Raw genomic sequence first — 15,075 nt, forward strand, 5'->3', positions numbered from 1 at the left:
AACCCTAATATAGCTACAATATAAATAATAATTATATTGTAGATATCTTAGGATTTATTTTTATTTTACAGGCACCTTTCAATTTATTTTAACTAGGTACAATAGCTATTAAATAGTTATTAACTATTTAATAGCTTACCTAGCTAAAATAAAGAGAAATTTACCTGTGAAATAAAAACTAACCTAAGTTACAATTACACCTAACACTACACTATACTTTAATAAATTATTCCTATTTAAAACTAAATACTTACCTGTAAAATAAACCCTAATATAGCTACAATATAATTAATAATTACATTGTAGCTATCTTAGGATTTATATTTATTTTACAGGTAACTTTGTATTTATTTTAGCTAGTTAGAATAGTTATTAAATAGTTATTAACTATTTAATAACTACCTAGCTAAAAGAAATACAAAATTACCTGTAAAATAAATCCTAACCTAATTTACAATTTAACCTAACACTACACTATCATTAAATAAATTAAATAAACTACCTACAAATAACTACAATTAAATACAATTACATAAACTAACTAAAGTACAAAAAATAAAAAAAGCTAAGTTACAAAAAATAAAAAAAATAAGTTACAAACATTTAAAAACATATTACAACAATTTTAAGCTACTTACACCTAATCTAAGTCCCCTAATAAAATAACAAACCCCCCCCCCAAAATAAAAAAATGCCCTACCCTATTCTACATCAAAAAAGTTCAAAGCTCTTTTACCTTACCAGCCCTTAAAAGGGCCTTTTGTGGGGGCATGCCCCAATGAGTTCAGCTCTTTTGCCTGTAAAAGAAAAATACAACCCCCCCCAACATTAAAACCCACCACCCACATACCCCTAATCTAACCCAAACCCCCCTTAAAATAACCTAACACTAATCCCCTGAAGATCATCCTACCTTTAGTTGTCTTCACTCAGGGTTAGTGTTAGACTTAGGTTTAGGGGTTAATAATTTTATTACTGTGGCGGCGGTGTAGTGGCGGTGTAGTGGGGGGCAGGATAGGGGTTAATAAATTTATTATAGGTGGCGACGGTGTAGGGGGGGCAGGATAGGGGTTAATAAGTTTATTATAGGTGGCGACGGTGTAGGGGGGGCAGGATAGGGGTTAATAAATTTAATATAGGTTGCGGCGGGTTCAGGGAGCAGCGGTTTAGGGGTTAAACTATTTTTTTATTTGCGGCGAGGTGCGGGATCAGCAGGATAGGGGTTAATAACTTTATTACAGAGGGCGACGGTATAGGGGGGCAGGATAGGGGTTACTAGGTATAATGTTTAGGGGTTAATACATTTATAAGACTTGCGGCAGGGTCTAGGAGCGGCGGTTTAGGGGTTAATACATTTATAAGACTTGCGGCAGGGTCTAGGAGTGTCGGTTTAGGGGTTAGTAACTTTATTTAGTTGCGGGGGGCTCCGGGGGCGCCGGTATAGGGGGTAGAACAGTGTAGATAGTGTGGGTGCTTAGTGACAGGCTAGCAAGAAAGCTGTCAAACAGCCGAAGAGCAGCGAGATCGGATGAGTGATAACTCTCACAGTCCGCTGCTCATCGCCCCGCGTCTTTTTGACAGCTTTTTTTGATAACTGAGGCGTATTTTTTCAGGTCCGCGGCGGCGAAGGTAGGCGAGCTTAGACGGGCGTATTGGGCCGGCGAAGGCAGGAAAGTTGACACGTTGATAACTACCCCCCTAAATGTTTTGTCACTTTATTTTCTTTTTTTCAATAAAGATCTATATCATTTTCCAATACATATTTTATAATAATGTAGTGATGTCATTATAAACAAAAGACATATATATACAAAATCACAATTACAGTGTCTGAGTGCAAATAAATTACTTATAATTGGAAAGTGCAAAGCATTACATGCTAAAAAATCATATGAAATATTGTGAATAAAGAATATATGTGAATTAAATGTGGGAATTGTGACTTTTAAAAAAATGAGGGGGAAAATGTTAAGTGCATAGTTAGACATGAATGTGCATAAATAATATTTCATAGGGTAAAAACGATCATTTTAATTAAGTGCATTGTGTGCATAAAGGGTAAGTGCTAGATCAAAAATTAAATGTATGAATTATGTAAAAAAAAAATGATTATTGATGATTTTGAATAAGTGCAATTTTGTGCATGAGAGATAAAGTGCTCGATTGGGAATTAAATGTGTGAATTGTGTCATTTAAAAAATAGAGAAAAATGTTAAGTGCATAGTGGAAGACATGAATGTGCATAAATTGAATGATATAGGGTGTCAAGTAAATATATATATGTGTGTGTGTGTGAGAGTTACTCTGCTAAAAGATCTATGCAATTTCAAATAATTGTTTTAAAATTTAGTAAAATATTTATACTAATATAGAGCTAAAACATTTTCAAAAATTCAAAATTGTTGAGAAACTGATTCGACTCGTAGGATTGTTTATCATAAATACACAGAAAAAAAATATTATTGTCATTGAGACCTTTAGGTTTTTACAGTTTAACAAATAGATCTATCTGCATTCTGCCTGTATAGGAGGAATTTTTCCAAATTCCCTCCTCTAATTCCTAATTATATTTTTTGAATTGCAGGAAATTTTAATGTTTTCATATTGCTTTGATTACATTTTGTGTCTAGCAACAGTAGTCAGCTGTTTGCCCTTTTCTTTTTTTCTTTTTTTTTCTTTTTTCTTTCCAAATATTTTTTATTGAAAAGAAATGCGTAGTACAATAGTATCAAAGCATCGTTATAACAGAATATACCATGAACAAAATGTATTCGTAGATCACTTATTTCGCTTATCAGAATAGTAAACATGAGAAAGGAACATTTAAACTTGCAAGTCAACTGTACGCCATGTCATATTATTGTGTATAGGAAAAACAAAAACAAGAAACCGGGCACTCATTAGCCCTAATAGGAAAACGAGCAGAATTGAGCCAACTTGGCACAAGGACTAGATTTCCAGAAAGCTTGATGCATAGAGGTATAAAGATCGAATTAGATTACACATCTCCCTCATGGGGAGAGTAAGGGAGAAAGAGGAAAGAGAATAGGGGAGGAGAAAAGGGGGGGAAAGGGAGAGACAAAAAAAAAAAAGGGGGGGTAGTGGGTGGGTTCTGGAGGTCAGGGGGAGATCATCTAGGCTCCCTCCCTAAGGTTCGACTGTAAAACAGGATCACAGACAGGTCCCAATTATCCAAGCTCAAGCCAGTCTGACCACGTCTCCCAATAAGAGTCAAGAGTATTGTTCTCCCCAGCGACAAATCTTTCCATGGTTGCAAAATGGTTTATCACCTCACAAACTTCGTTTAAGCTGGGGGGCGCAGTCTGCTTCCATGCCCGAGCTATACACAATTTAGTAGCCGCCAAAGCATAGATTAAAAAGTCCTTGGCGCTCAGGGAAAACGATCTCAGAAAAATGTGGAGTAAGGCCATCCTAGGTGTTAGATGCACATCTAGGTTTATAGAACTAAGCAGTAGTTCAACCTCCCTCCATAAAGGAGCAACCTTCGGGCACTCCCACCATATGTGGAGGTCAGAACCTTCCAGGTCGCACAGTCTCCAACATTTTCTGGTGGAGGACGGGTATATCGCTGCTAGTCATGTCTGGACTCTATACCATTTCAACACACCTTTCATATATGTCTCAAAAACAGTGACACAATGAAGCGTCTTCTTAGAAAGAGTGATTGCATATGTAATATCAGCTTCCGAAATGGTTGTGTTTAATTCCCGGCTCCAGGCTTGTATTTGACATGGTAAGCCTGGTGTGCAGTCATCAAGAAGAGTGGCATAGTGAAACGATATAGGATGGAATTTCAGTCCCCCCTGGCACCATCTACTTTCCCTCTTTGTTTTTTCTCGGAGAGAAGTCGTGGGGAATCCCCTGGCCCTGACTATACTGAGCACTCTATAGCTCTCAAATCTGAACCATAGCGGGTTTTCCCCACTGGGGCCAGCCAATCGCAAAGCAGTTAAAAGAGTTCCTGAGTGGTATAGATCAGAAATCTTGGTGATGTCTTTACTCTTCCAGAAATCGAAGTGGATCTCCGATGAGCTCCACAGCAAGCCCTTCAGGCTCTGAATCGGGGAAGGGTAGGGTGAAATGCCCAACCGGTGGCTCAGCTCGTACCAGATGCGCAGGGAATGGCTGACAATAGGATTGTTGATCTGAGCAGAGAGGTTTGCGTGTTTAGGGACCCAGACGGCATCATGGAGATCTAGGTCTATTGGTAGGGCTAATTGTTCCAGATGGTACCAACCTGGCCTATCTGACTCCACTCCCTACGCAGAAATATGAGTGAGTCTTGTCGCTTCATAGTATAGATAGATGTTTGGAAATGCAATACCACCCTTGGAGAAGGGTCTCTGCAGGGTTTTGTATGCTATTCTGGGGACCTTGTGTCTCCACACATAGCGGAGGAAAGAACAGTGGATCTGCTGAAGCATCCGATGGGGAACATTGAGAGGGAGGCATTGAAAGAGATATAAGGCCTGAAGAAGCGACTTCTTCAGTGCAGCTACACGCCCCAACCAGGAAATTTCCTGGTGGTCCCATGCCACTGTCAGGGATTTGATGTCGGCTATCAGTTTATCAAAGTTAATTTTAATCATGGTGTCCACATTGTCGCTAAGACTTACACCTAAGTGGGTTAGACATTTTGCTGACCACTGGAAGTTGAACTTGTTTCAGAGAATAAATAGTCGCTCTGCCGAGATATTCATGGCATATGCTTCAGTCTTATCTACATTAGATTTGTAGTAACTGAACTTCCCAAATTGTTCAATCAGGTCAAAAACCTTAGGAATAGAAGATTCCGGATTAGTCAACAATAGAGTCACGTCATCTGCGAAGAGGACAATCCGTTCCTCGCGTGACGGATATGGGACTCCAGTAATTGTGTCTGAAAGTCGAATCGCTTGGGCAAATGGTTCCATCACCAGAGAAAACACTAAAGGAGAGAGGGGGCACCCTTGCCTGGTGCCGTTACAGATATTTATTACCGGCGAACAGAACCCTGGACCTCTGATTCGCGCATGGGGGGATGTATAGAGAGCCTGAATAGCTAGGATAGGGGAGGGAAGTTAAATATTCTAAGAACTTCCCATATGTATTCCCACCGGACCCTGTCGAAAGCCTTTTCGGCATAAAGGAACAGGGCCACCAGTGGGGTTCCGTTTCTACGGGCATCCGAGAATATTGTAATCAGGCTTCTTGTATTATCTGGACCTTGACGGCCTTTGGTGAAGCTGACTTGGTCCGACTGTATTAATGCGGGGAGTAAGTTAACCAGCCTATCTGCTAGAAGCTTCGAGTAGAGTTTCGTATCAACATTAATTAATGAAATCGGGCGGTAGCTACTGCATAGTGTCACATCCTTATTTGGCTAGGGAATCGCGACAATGGATGCCTCCAGGTTCTCTCTCAGTATGTGCCCGTCTGTTTTGATTTCATTAAAAAGGGGCCCTAGCACTGGGATCAGCAGCTTGGAAAATCTCTTGTAGAAAAAGCCGGGAAAACCGTCTGGTCCCGGGGCCTTATTATTTTTCAGATTTTTAAGAAGTAGGGAGATTTCTATGTTATCAAATGGCTCCAGGAGGGACTCTCTGTCGTCTTCTGAGAGCGTCAGGAGTTGTAATCCCCGGAGAAAGTCTCCGACCTCCGCAACCGAAGCTGAGCGAGGGTGTTCGCTCTTGGCTATGTTATAAAGTTTATAGACGTAATTTGTGGAAAAACCAGCGAGACCTCCAGGCGTTAAATCAAAAATTGACTTTATTGGAGAAACAATAAAACAGCATAAAAGCTTAATGCCCTCGCATAAGGGGTATACTGAACGGGTCCTACGCGTTTCGGCAGCCCTCTGCCTTATTCATGGACTGATAAGTTCACATAAAAATGCTACTTAAATACACCTGAGCCCCCAGGTATAGGAAACCCCGTATATGCTACTTTTAAAGGGACAGGACACTGCCTTACAGTCTTGGTGTTAAGTGATTAGGAATTGTAACAAATAACCTTGTTTAATTAATAACTATTGAATCAAGTTTCTAATCAATGCATTTTGAATATAATATATATAAACCATAATCATATATCATGTGATCATGAACTAACGTTTACATGAAATTGCAGTCATTAGTACAAACAAATTCAAACAGCATAATTTTATCATGATTCTGAAATTAAAAAAAGAGAAAAAAGGAAAAGAAAAGGAAAAAAGGAGAAGAAAAAGGAAAAGAGGAAGAAAGGAGAGAATGATTCCAAAAATGGGGGACAGCATAAACATAACATCACATAAAGATCCAAATAGTTTATAAGGGAGACGCTACTGTATATTTGTGTATATGAACTGTTCATTTCTCCCTTACGGCTTGGCTTGCTGACTGCTTGTATTTTGTTCCGGTGCTCTCATGGTTTCTTGTGACAGAGTTCATATATATATCTGCTATCATTTACCAAGGAGTGACTTAACATTGTAAAAATATGGAGAACCGTGATTTATTCTCACTACAGTCTTGTGATGTTATGGATTTGGGAAGATTAACAATTGAAGATACATTTGAGAATCAAAGAGAGACACTTTCTATTAGTGAAGTTTTTTTGCAGTTAGAACGTACCCTAATTCGAGAATATAGAGCATGGTGGGACAAACGTTCTTTGGAAAAGTATTTAATGATGGGACTGATTCCAAGAGGCCTGAGGTTGAATAAATATCCTAGCTTTCAGGTTGATGATCCGGTGTTCATTGAGAAATGGAATACCATCCTGACAGAATGCTCTAGGAGGCTAATGGAAATGATAATATCATTTAAAGAAACAGAACTGTCTAAAATACGTGAAGAAATAACTGAGTTACAGCTTAGGTTAAATGATTATACCACGCATGTGAAATATTGTGATATGGATGTAATGTTGAAAGATTCTGTAAACAAATTTCGTGTTGAATTAGATAACTTTAAGCTAAAAAAATTCATGAGAGATAGCGAAGACCATGCACACAACAGGGTGTATACCTGGCATACATATAATTATACTTCACAGAACAAATCTAGATCTAGGTCTAGATCTCGATCTAGAGGCAGGGTCACAACACAGACAGAGAAACATGTGTCATTTGCAACACCACAAACATTACCCATTGACCATACAGAGCAAAGTGTCTCTCTTGTCTCCCCTACACCCCTCACATCAGTTAATACTGAACCTGATCAGATAGTGAGGCCTAAACCTAGTAGTGGAATTCGCATAGAGCCAATTGTGACCAGGCAATTTAATAAGAAGCCTAATTGTGAACAGGCTAGTCTATTATCAACAGAACACAGGAGACAGGAGTTTTTGACTGTCAAAGCTAATGAATTAAGACCTAATTTACAAGAGGTAGGACTAAGTCCAGCTACTAGACAACAACAGGTTTTTCACAGGGACAACAACATAGGAGAGGGGGGAGGCCACGCAGGAAGAGGACAAAGAGGCAGAGGGGCAGGAAGAAACAAAAGACGAGGGGGTCGCAACAAATATGCAATTTAAATGTCATAAATCTCTCTAATGCCATACTTACCAAGGATGAACTAGAGGTTTTGGGTTTAGGTTTGGGATTTGTACCAACCACTAAATTTAACCTATTTAATACGATAGTTGATTTAAATAAATTTATTCGCAATTTGACACTCAGAAAGTTCTTTTGGATAAATGGTAAAGATGAGATGGCAATAGAAAATAATCCAATTATTGAGGGTTCTCCCAAGATTTATGATTTGGTTGATTTCAATGAGGCTAAGGATTATCTGACTGCTTATGATTTGGCTGATAATACTCATTTAGATGAGGATTTTGTGAAAATCACACATGGAGGTTATCGTCCCAAATCTGTTTTCTATCCTACTAAGGATAGGGGACCATTTTTGGAGGCGTTCCACCATAGAATTGAGGAAGATCTGATTAAACTATCGACTGAGAGCCGACAACCTCGCCCCAACCTCAGTGTAGCCCAATCGTCAGCCTTGATGAATCTTAAACAAAGAGATGATATTATAATCAAGCAAGCTGACAAGGGGGGGAGTGTGGTTGTGTTGGACAGATCTATGTACATACAGGAAGCCATGAGGCAATTGAGTGACTCTGAGGTTTATCAGGTCCTCACATGTAATCCAACTAAGGAGTTTGGCAGACGCTTGGCAGACCTCATTGACGATGGGCTCGAGATGGGGATATTTGATCAGGGTACAGCTGATTATCTTTATACATCCGAGCCCATCATTCCTATTTTCCATCACCTCCCCAAGGTACATAAGTCCCTTGGGGAGGTTAAAGGGAGACCCATTGTGGCAGGGATTGGATCTCTCTTCGAGAATATGTCGAATTGGGTTGAATCACTACTACAACCCTTGGTGTATAATTTGCCCTCATATTTGAGGGATACAAAACATCTCCTAAATAGCATTGAACAGATACATTGGGATGAAAAGAGTATTTGGCTGACAATTGATGTTGTCAGCCTATATTCTGCTATTCCACATTCGCATGGTTTAGCTGCCATTTCATACATGCTAGACAAATTTAGTAACTATGGTGAAGATCTTAAGTCTTTTTTGCTTAAAACCCTAGATTTCTTGCTTTCCCACAATTTCTTTTTGTTTGATGGAACTTTCTATCTCCAAAGACGTGGCACAGCCATGGGGGCTAAATTTGCCCCGGCTTACGCCAACCTTTTTATGGGTTGGTGGGAGCTGTGCCACGTCTTTGGAGATGGTAATCCATTCCTTAAGAGCATTAAGATGTATAAAAGATACATCGATGACCTCCTGTTCGTTTGGACGGGAGGTCATCAAAGCATTGAGGCTTTCATACTATATTTGAATCGGAACGAGGTTAATCTTCAATTTACCCATGAGTGTGATCAATATACAATACCATATTTAGATGTTCTCCTCATTGGGGATGTTGAAGAACACAGGGTGAAGACAACCTTGTATCGGAAGCCCATAGCTACAAACGCAGTGTTGCATGGCCGGAGCAATCATCCAAAATACACAGGTTTTGGGGTTGCGAAAGGTCAGTTCATCCGTGTAAAACGTAATTGCACGGAGGAATTAGATTTTGAAAAAGAAAGCTTAATCTTAATGAATAATTTTCTTGAGAGAGGGTATAAGAGAAAGGTGCTTGAGAGAGCACTTTTGGAAGTACGTCGCATAGACAGGAGACAACTACTGGGGGACCATGGGAATAGTAAAAGAGATACTGGGTTCAGTTCTTTGAAACCCACTTTTACTACCGCATACAGTGCTCAGTTTGATGATATATGCAGCATTGTTGGCAAACATCTCCCGATACTTACAGCTGAGGACAGCCTTAAAGATTATGTATCTAATGGTTGTAATTTTGTACCTAAGAGAGGATGTTCTCTAGGTAACATGTTGTCTCCCAGCATGTTACGTAAGTCCCCCACTAGGGTCAGCAGCTGGCTAGAGGTCAAAGGACATTACAAATGCCACTTTAGCAGCTGCACAGCGTGTGGTTTCACACGAATTACGAAAAACTTTCAATCATATGTAACACAGAAGGTGTTTGATCTTGGATCCTATACAAATTGCCGCTCTATTTTTGTAATATATCTGGTTGAGTGCACCCAATGTAAGAAACAGTATGTAGGATGCACCTCCAGAGAGGGCAGAAACAGGATCAGGGAACATCTGAACAACATAGAGAACGGTGTTGAGTGTTCAGATCTAGCTAGACACTTTATCTATGTTCATGATAAAGTAGTCTCATCTTTCAAATGGCAAGTGATTGACCAGATTAAAGCTCCACTACGTGGAGGGGACAGAATGACGAAGTTACTGTTCAAAGAAGCCTTTTGGATCTTCAAATTACAGACTAGAAGACCAAAGGGCTTCAATATTGAAGGTGATGTTATTAATTTTTGGAATCGACAGTATTAAAATAAACTATTATTAGAGGATAGCTTACGAGTTGCCCATCTTATTAATCCATAAATTTTATATAAGAGACAATTCTCGAAATAGCATCAACATTATAACATTACTCACTAGTAAGATCTATAAATATATTGTAATTTGAGTCTAACTGTGATAGTAGAACGGATAGATAAATTAATAATAAAGCATATCTATTTATATCTAAGGTTAGACATACACACTTTATAAACTATTTGGATCTTTATGTGATGTTATGTTTATGCTGTCCCCCATTTTTGGAATCATTCTCTCCTTTCTTCCTCTTTTCCTTTTTCTTCTCCTTTTTTCCTTTTCTTTTCCTTTTTTCTCTTTTTTTAATTTCAGAATCATGATAAAATTATGCTGTTTGAATTTGTTTGTACTAATGACTGCAATTTCATGTAAACGTTAGTTCATGATCACATGATATATGATTATGGTTTATATATATTATATTCAAAATGCATTGATTAGAAACTTGATTCAATAGTTATTAATTAAACAAGGTTATTTGTTACAATTCCTAATCACTTAACACCAAGACTGTAAGGCAGTGTCCTGTCCCTTTAAAAGTAGCATATACGGGGTTTCCTATACCTGGGGGCTCAGGTGTATTTAAGTAGCATTTTTATGTGAACTTATCAGTCCATGAATAAGGCAGAGGGCTGCCGAAACGCGTAGGACCCGTTCAGTATACCCCTTATGCGAGGGCATTAAGCTTTTATGCTGTTTTATTGTTTCTCCAATAAAGTCAATTTTTGATTTAACGCCTGGAGGTCTCGCTGGTTTTTCCACAAATTACGTCTATATACTTTTCCCAGCTTGAGCCTTGGCGTACACCGGAGCAGCAGAGGTTGGATTGGTGTTGTTGATGTGACGTCATCACGCAAAGCAGGGAAGACCGCATCAGGAGGACAGCGTGTGCCACGGTTGGTAGCAAGAAACACGCTAACGCTGATACTCATCCGGCACTTGCATTGAAGAGGTTAGTGCACAGGAGGCCGGCGGAGATGGGATCCTCAGTACAGCTGGGATATACCGGATGATTACTCCGCAACCGCATAGTGGGGCCACGATTACGGCACGACCTGTATGCTGCCGGGTGAGTCAGTTTACATATTCCTCCATCTTACCCACAACACTAAATAGCCTGGAGCTGCAAAGGGAGACGCTACTGTATATTTATGTTATAAAGTTTGTCATATAATGTAGCAAAGGCTGACCCAATGGCCACCGGAGCACACAATCTCTTGCCGTTTTGAACAATGTAAGGTATTCTCGCCGCAGCCCCCCGCTTCCTTAATTTACCTGCCAAAAGTGAGTCCGCCTTGTTACTTTTATAATAGAGGAGTTGCTTAAAAGCAGAGAGAGCCTTTTGGACTCTCTGTAGTTCCAGCTCTTTAATCATACTTCTTAGTCTCTGTACCTCCTTAGAAAGACCCTGAGAAGGATTTTGTCTATTTGAAGTCTCTGCCACGCGGAGGTCGCAATGAAGCCTCCCCAAGGGAGCTCCCCGCAAGCGGCGTAGTTCTGCCACCTTAGCAATACAAACGCCCCGCAGATAAGCTTTCAAGGCTGCAAATCAAATTTGGAGGGATGTTTGTCCCTCACGGTTATCTTGCAGAAATTTGGTGATCTCTTCCTCAAGCCCCAATAGGAAAGGAGTGTCTCTCTGCAAGAACCGGGGGAACCTCCAGGGAGGCCTATCCGTATGAGCCCGTGAGCCAAGCACTTGGAATGTGACTGCATCATGGTCTGATCATGTACAATAGTGTATACGCGATCCATCAACAGAATTCAATGTCCAGGAATCCACAAAAAAATAATCGAGTCTAGAATAAGACCTATGGGAGGCAGAAAAATAAGTAAAATCTTTCGCGTCGGGATGATGTGCCCGCAAAACATCAAAAAGCGAATGTTGAGCGATCAAATGTTGGAACTTTGGGGCCATAGAAGTGGTATAAGAATCCAACTGCTTATGAGAGGGGATTTTCTTATCCAGGAGAGGGTCCCAAACCAAATTAAAATCGCCTCCCAAGACCAAGGTACCCTGTTTTAGTCTTTCAGCTAAGAGAAGAGTCCTTTTCAAGAACACTCCAGGTCTCGCTGTTGTTATATACAAACTCAAAAAAAAAAAAAGGAGGAGGTTGGGGGGGAGAGAGGAGGGGGTATAGAATAGATCAGAAAATGGGAAACCAAAGAAAAGGTAAGAGACTGGGGAACAGAGGGAGATGTGTTGTCGGAAAGTTAGACCTCTTTACAACGTGGGGGTTAGCCACAAGGACTCTCACCAAGTGTTTAATCAAGTCTGGTCACTATCGTATAATAAAGGGGAACCAGGGAAAAGGAGAATCTGTGTTCAAGTGTTTACAATGTAAACTACAGTTTGGAGGGGGGCAGAAACCCAGTGGAAAGGGTTTCTTAAGTTTTAAGAAAATAGCCATGATAACTAGCGGCTGTAGGGGTACTTAACCTGAATCAACTTTAAAACTTCCTCAATAACCGTATTAATAGGTAGAGAATTGCTAGCATATAAGGACAAAAAGGGGGGGGGGGTAAATATAAACAGGTAAGCTTGGTCCCATAATTTTGGCAAGTGAGACCTGTAAAACTCATCGTACTGGGCTAGGTAGCTCAACAGGGCTGGTTGGAGTTAAGGCCTGGAGTGTAGGTGAGGGCAAGAGGACTCGTATCTAGACTATATGGTCAGGGTCAACATATACTATAAAGCAAATTAGAATGAACAGGCAAAGTATACAGTTATCAAACATAGTTAGGAGTTCAGACAAATACAAATAAATACATTATAACCCCAATACATAATACAGAAAAAAAAAGGGGGGGGGGGGGAATGTTCACCAGTGATCTCCTTCTGCTCTGCACCATCGCATAACTTGAATAGGGCTAAAATCTGTGTCGCCTCTTCTGTGGGGAGGGACGCTCTCGAGCCCAAACGGGCTTTCCATTGCCTTGGTCCAGAGCAGAACCCGAGGGCATCTCATCCGAACTGTTCAAACCACCACTAACTACTATTGCAAGTTCGCCCAAACCTTAAAACTAGCAATATTTAACAGTTAAACATTGTTGTATCCTGCATGAACAGCACTTAATTGAGAAACATTAACAAATGGCCTGAACATCAATAGTGTGGGGGGGGAAGGGGAGAGAAAAAAAAAAAAAACAATCTTATACAAGTTCACATCAACTTTAAATTAGAACCTTAACTATGAAAACGGGGTATAGAGAACCCCCATCTCATAGAGTAATATATATATGCCCCTCTTTTTCTGTACTCTTTCATTTTCCCCTCGTTCCTATGACCCGTCTGTCATTTACTCCTTCACCTCTATTACACAACCCGCTGGACCTTGCATCATATAGAGTCAATAAAGTTATAGGGTTGGTATGAGGCTGGACAGGATTTTAAAGGAAAAGATCAAAAGGGAATTATTTTGTCCAGAGAGAACCAGTCTATGGTTTAGCAAGCCAGCCTGTTAAAGGAAAAAACATGGGACAACACAATAGCAATAAACACAATCCCCCCTTTTTCAAACAAAAATACTTATCATCCTGGGTTAATCAGTCACTCAGAATCTGGAGCAGGAGACTCAGGCCGGGGTAAACCAGCCGAAGAGGGTGAGGTAGTGTCCGAAGGCAAACTGGAGGCAGAAGACAGTGTGTTATGGGTGGACAGTCTCTGTGGTAGAGGCTGCCATGCAGAAGCAGGCCTAATTAAAGTGGACAGCGTTTCCAATGGAGCAGCTACTGAGGTTGTAGAAGGATTCTCCACTGAAGGTGAAGACCGACCCCTGGGCCCGGGTGTATGTAGCAGATCCCATTCTTTAAGATAATGCCGGGCCCTATCTGGAGTGTTAGCTGCAAAGAGGCAGCTGTCCTTGTGAATAAGAAGCTTCGTTGGGTATCCCCACCTGTATTTAATTCCGTGCTGTCGAAGGATTTTGGTGATTTCCCTGAATGTGGCTCTCTTCTGGATGGTAAACTGTGAGAGATCTGGAAAATCTTGAATGCCCTGAATCTTTTCTGGTAGAGTAGGGATGGAAAACATCGCTTTCGCAATCTGCTCTTTATATGTGAAAAAATGGAAACGGGCAATCACATCTCTGGGTTTTTCAGATGAAGTATTTCGACCTCTGGGTAGTCTGTGGACTCTGTCCAGCAGGTTTTCATTAGGTAGCTGTGGTGGCTTGAGGAGGTCACAAAACTCCGCTAGGAAAGGCTCCAAATCAGCAACCGGGATTTCCTCAGGGATCCCTCGGAATCTGAGATTATTGAAGCGGGAGCGGTCTTCGATGTCTGCCATCTTTGCTTCCACCGTGTCAAGCATATCCACTACTACATGAGAATGGTTGGAAAGATGAGCCTGCTCAACCGCCAGATCTTCCTGTTTTTGCTCTAAGGCTTCAACCCTCTCGCTGATTATACCAATGTCTTTTCTTAAGTCAGCTATGGAATTTTTGAAAGTTTTAGTGAGAGAGTCTTGTAGGTTAGTGATTTTTTGTGTAATTGTATTGACAATTTCAGACGCCATAGTGGATGGGAGTTCTCCCGTTGTCTGGGAGTACTGGTCAAGTGAATCACTGTCCATAGATGGAGGGATATTAGAGGTCTCCGTGTTCAACTGTCTTTCTAGCTGGGATTTAGGTTTAAAATGGTCAGACATGGATTTTTTTGTATTCAGCTTGGTTCACAGTCTTACGTCTAGAGCCCAGTGGCATGATAGGAAGGTAATTGTGGCCTAATCCCGCTCTGACTGTATAAAGCAGGCACAACTACGAGTGACCAATGTCCCAGGAAAGGAGTAGTAGTCAAATATGGAAGATTAGAACATAGCAAAAATTAAGAGGGGTAGGACCCCATCTTCCATTTCCCCCAGCCGCCAGACCACCTGGGTGTTTACATGGTTTTGTCCATTTGGGCCTTCTAGCCCTGTATATATAGCAGGTATAGAGGATTTCTGAGTGTGATAAATACTTATAGTAAAGAATACACCCACTTGGCAGGCCCCCCAAAAAAGTTATCAGTTGTTAGTTATATGCACTCCGGATACAGTTAAATGTCACCATCAATCAGAAAGAGAAGCATATATTCTGTATAGTTATGTTTC

Source organism: Bombina bombina, chromosome 1 (genome assembly GCF_027579735.1).
Source record: "Bombina bombina isolate aBomBom1 chromosome 1, aBomBom1.pri, whole genome shotgun sequence".
NCBI classification, from domain to species: domain Eukaryota; kingdom Metazoa; phylum Chordata; class Amphibia; order Anura; family Bombinatoridae; genus Bombina; species Bombina bombina.